Below are 5,590 nucleotides of genomic sequence, written 5' to 3' on the forward strand. Positions count from 1 at the left end.
ATTCTAGTTTTAAGGCACCCAGGTCCAGAATGCTGTGAGACTTTTATCTCCAATTATCCACCAATAAGCCCGAAGTAGAGTTGTGGTTCAAGTGGTAGAGCAGTAGTCTTGGACACAAAAGCTCAGGAACAGCACCCAGTCCTTCAGTTCAAGTGCCAGGGCTAGCAAACACATACCAAAAATGTGGTATTTGTAAACAAAGAATAAATTTTAATTTGATCTCTTTTTAGCCAATTAAATGTCCGAGCTCTTGATCTTCAAGTCTCTTAGAGACTCTACTCCTGGAGAATAACAATTATTCAAGTGGAAAAGGATCTACAATGATTCTCCATTAGAGATGCTGATGTTTGAAAGACTATGCGAAAAAAATACTTCAGTCTCTAAAAGAATATAGCACTCACAGTGGAACCTCTGAATTTGTTAATTGATGGTCAGTATCTAGGCTTGAACTCAGAACCTGGGCTTTGTCCCTCAAGGCTAGCACTCTACCACTTGAGACACATCTCCACCTCTAGTCTTTTTGGCAGTCAATTGGAGTAAGAGTCCCGTGGATTTTCCTATCTGAGCTGGCTTTTAATAACGATCCTCAGATCTCAGCCTCCTGGGGAGCTTGGATTACAGGCTTGAGTCTGTGATGGCTAATTGAAATTTAATGGTACCAACTACCAGAGATGGTAGTTAAGACATATACATCCACCACAAAAGTCCAAGTTAATTTGAGCTTTGGTTTCTCCAACAAACTTAAGAGAAAGATCAGTAAAGATCTATCATTAAACCTTAATAGTAGAATTCAAATATTCTTGGCTTTATTTTTAATTGTGAGAATACCACACAAAGGAGTTACAACTACATGGGCAAGATCTTGGTTTATTTTGAGTCCTGCTAAATCCTAGATTTCCAGGGACAAATCCCAAAATACAAGTGTTAGGAGGTCAGAGACAGGAGAGTTCCCTGAAATTGCATTAAAATTAATATTAACAATAATATCATTTGTTTAACTACCAATCTAACAAGTACACTTAATATAATTTTTTCAAGCCTTTTCATTTCTTAACAAATGGAGCAATGTCATTATTTTTGATAGAGGCATAGAATTCCATTGTGTATATATGCCACATTTTCTTGATCCATTCATCTACTGAGAGGTATTAGTGTTGGTTCCATATCTTACTATGGTAAATAATGCTGCAATAATAAACATAGTCGTGCTGGCAGCTTTAGTGTGGTCTTGTTTGTGATCATTTGGATAAATGCCCAAAAGTGGGATTGCTGGGAAATAGGAGAGCTCTATGTGGTGTATTTTGAGGAACCTCCATATTGCTTTCCAAAGTGGTTGAACAAGTTTACACTCCCACCAACAATATAGTAATATTCACTTCTCTCTGCATCCCCTCAAGCATCTGTTGTTATTAGAGTTCTTGATTATTGCCATTCTAACTGGGGTGAGGTTGTATCTCTATGGTTTGGTTTGCATTTCTTTTATGGCTAGAGAGGTTGAGCATTTCTTCATGTGTCTATAGGCAATCCTTCTTTCCTCTTCAGAGAAGTTTCTCTGTAAGTCTTTAGCCCACTTATTTATTGGGCAGTTGTTTCTTTGGATATTTGTTATTGGGGGATTTAATTTTTTGAGTTCCAGGTATATTTTAGATATGAGACCCTTGTCGGTTGTATGGCTAGTGAAGAACATCTCCCAAGCTGTGGGCTTTCAATTGATCTTGCTAGCTATGTGCTTGGCCATGCAGAAGCTCTGCAATTTTGTGCAATCCCATTTGTTCAACCTTTCTTTGATTTGTTGTGTTTCTAGGTCTCTATTAAGAAAATTTCGCCCAGTGCCAAGGAGACTTAGGGTTTCTCCTATTCCATCCTGTAATGTTTTCAGATTGTCTCCTTTGACTCTGAGGTCTTTGATCCATTTGGAGTTGATTCTGGTGTAGCATGATATATAAGAATCTAGCTTTCATTATCTACAAGTAGTTAACCAATTTTGCCAGCACCATTTACTGAAGAGGCTGTCTTTCTTCCATTCTTTTTTGAGCTCCATTATCGAAAATTATTTGGCTATAGGTCTGTGTGTTCATTTCTGGGTTTTGAATTCTGTTCCATTGGTCCTGAGGTCTGTTCTTATGCAGGTACAATGCCGTTTTGATTACTATGGCTTTGTAGTAGAGTTTGAAATTTGGTATTGATATTCCTCCAGCCCGATTCTTTCTGTTGAGGATTGTTTTTGCTATTCGGGGTCTTTTTACTGTATCATATGTATTTTTGGATTGCCTCTTCTAATTCCTTGAAGAATGAGGTTGGAATATTGATAGGTATTGCATTGAATTTGGATATAGCCTTCAGAAGTATGGCCATTTTCCCGATCTTGATTTTTCAAATCCAGGAGCATGCGAGTTTTTGCCACTTTCTAAGTACTGTTTTGATTTCCTTTTTCATGTTTTCAAAGTTTTCTTCATAGATGTCCTTCACTCCTTCCGTTAAGTTAATTCCTAGGTATTTTATTTTTGTGGGACTATTACAAATGGAGTTACTTTCCTAATTTCAGCCTCACTTTTTTCATTGTTGGCATACAGAGAAGGCACTGATTTTAGAAGGTTAATTTTATACCCTGCTACTTTTCCAAAGTTTTGAATCAGCTTGAGTAATTTGGGAGTGGGGTCTGTGGGATTCTTTAAACACAAGATCATGTCATCTGCAAAAAGGGAGAGTTTTACTTCTTTCCCTATTTGGATCCCCTTTACGTTTGCATCAAGTCTTATTTGTAACTAGGCATTCTAATACCAGATTGAAGCGAAGTGGAGAGAGTGTACGTCCTTGTCTCATTCCTGAGTTAAGAGGAAATAGCTTTAGTTTTTCACCATTAACTGTAATGCTGGCTGTAGGTTTGTCATATACAGCCTTTATTGTATTGAGGAATGCTCCATGGATTCCTAATTTTTCCAGAACCTTCATCATAAAGGGGTGTTGGATCTTTTCAAACGCTTTTTCTGCAACTATTGATATAACCATGTGGTTCTTATCTCTGCTCCTGTTGATGTGATGAATTACACTAATTGATTTGCGTATACTGAACCAGCTTTGCATCCCTGAAATGATTTCTTTTTGATCTTGGTGTATGATTTTTTGGATGAATTGTTGAAGTCGATTGGCCAAAATTTTGTTGAGAAGTTTTTCATGAATGTTCATCCAAGAAATGGGTTTATGGTTCTCTTTCTTTGATAACACCCTGCCTGTTTTTGTGATGAGGGTTATGATGGCTTCATAGAATGAGTTCCGTAGTGAACTTTTTCTTTCAATTTCATTGAAGTGTTGGAGGGGTATTAATGCGAGCTCTGCTTTGAAGACCTTGTAGAATTCCGCTGTGAATCCATCTGGACCTGGGCTTTTCTTAGATGAGAGACCTCTTATTGCTGTTTATATTTCAGTGCTTGATATGGGCCTGTTAAGTTGATTTAACTCATCTTGGTTTAGATTTGGCATGTCAGTATTTTCTAGGAAAAGGTCCATTTCTGCCACGTTCTCAATCTTATTAGCAAAAAGTTTTGAGAAGTATTTCTTATAATGTTCTGAATGTTGGTTGTTTCTCTGGTGATGTTTCTATTCTCATATCTGAGTTCATTTATTTGGGTACTTTATTTTCTTTTTCTCATAAGTTTTGCTAAGGGTCTGTCAATTTTGTTAATTTTTTCGAAGAACCAACTCTTTGTTTTGTTGATTCTTTATATGGCTTTTTTGAATTCTAATTCATTTAATTCTGATTTAATTTTAATTATTTCTTTCTTTCTATTGGGTTGGGGTTTATCCTGCTGCTCTTTTTCAAGGAGGCTCATTAAATTGTTGGTTTCAGATCTCTCCAATATGTTGATGTAGGAACTCAGAACTATAAACTTGCCTCTGAGTACTACCTTTGCTGTTTCCCATAGGAGTTGGTAATTTGTGTGATCATTTTTGTTGAATATCAAGAATATTTGAATTTCATTTCTAATATCTTCCATGGTGCACTCGTGATTCAGCAGTGTGTTGTTCAGCCTCCATATGTTACAGGACTTTCTTTAGTGGCTTTTGGTGTGGAGTCCTACTTTTAATCCCTTGTGGTCTGAGAGAATGCAAGGTATAACTTCAATGTTTCTGAATTTAGACAAGTTTGCTTTGTGGACTAAAATGTGGTCTATTTTAGAAAACGTTCCATGTGCTGCTGAGAAAAACGTGTATTCTGATGTTGCTGGGTGAAATGTTCAGTAGATGTCTGTTAAGTCTAGTTGATCTATGCAGTTGTTTAGATATTCAGGTTCTTTGTTGACTTTTTGCCAAGTTTATCTATCTGATGGGGATAGTGGTGTGTTAAAGTCCCAAACAATCAATGTCTTTGGATCTATGTGGGATTTGAGGGAAAGTTGGGTTTCTTGGATAAATTTGGGTGCTCCGTTTGGTGAATAGATATTTAGAATTGTAATATCCTCCTGAAGGAGAGATACATTAATTAGTATGTAGCAACCTTCTTTAACTCTTCTCATTTATTTTAAATTGAATTCTATTTTATCTGATATTAGGATTGCAACTCGTGCCTGTTTATGGGGGCCGTTTGCTTGGTAGATTTTTTTCCAGCCTTTAACATTGAAATTGTGTTTGTTTTTATGGGTAAAATGTGACTCCTGAAGGCAGCAGATAGAAGGTTCTTGCTTTTTAATCCAACTAGAGAGTCAATGTCTCTTAATTAGAGAGTTAAGTCCATTAATGTTGAGAGATAGAACTGAGAAGTATTTGGGAGTTTCTGCCATTTATCAACCTTCTTGGGGGCTGTGGCAACTGGGTTCTTTCTATGGTTCTTGGATTCTCAGTTTGGCTGCAGTTTCTTGGCCTTTTTGTGGTCTTGTTAGTTTTTTATGTGTAGGACATCTTTAAGAATCTTTTGTAGGGCTGGTTTGGTAGAGATGTATTGTTTCATTTTTTCTTTGTTATGGAAGATTTTTATTTGACCTTCGTTTATGAAGGAGAGTTTAGCTGAGTACAGTTTTCTTGGTTGATTGTTGTTTGTCTTTATGGCATGGCATACATCATTCCAGGCTCTTCTTGCTTTGGTTGTCACTGCTGAGAAATCTGAGGTCATTCTAACTGGTTTCCCTTTATAGGTGATTGATCATTTTTCCTTGACAGCTTTATGGTTCTTTTCCTTGGTCTGAATTGATCCTGTGAAGATTATAATGTGATGTTGGGTTGTCCTGCTTTGGTCAGGTCTATTTGGAGTTCTAAAAGTTTCTTGTATCTGAATAGGCCTATCTGATTGCATGTTCTCTGCTAGGATTCTGTTAAACAAATTTCCTAGAACATTAACTTCTGTTTCTAGGTGCTCCTTTACACCCATTTTCCTCAGATTCGGCCTTCTGATGGTGTCTTCCAAATGTTGAATAGATCTATCATATTTCTTGGACTTTTCTTGGATGGTTGTATGTTCTTTCTCCATAATATGTAGGCTGTCTAAATGCCTAAGACTTCGTAAGAACATAGTAGATATCATTGAATACTAGATACACGGCTCTGGCACTCTACTAATACGCATTTATTGGCATACTACCACCTGCCTATCCATGTA

Source organism: Dipodomys spectabilis, unplaced genomic scaffold (assembly GCF_019054845.1).
Source record: "Dipodomys spectabilis isolate Male_0828 unplaced genomic scaffold, ASM1905484v1 ptg000589l, whole genome shotgun sequence".
Classification (NCBI taxonomy): domain Eukaryota; kingdom Metazoa; phylum Chordata; class Mammalia; order Rodentia; family Heteromyidae; genus Dipodomys; species Dipodomys spectabilis.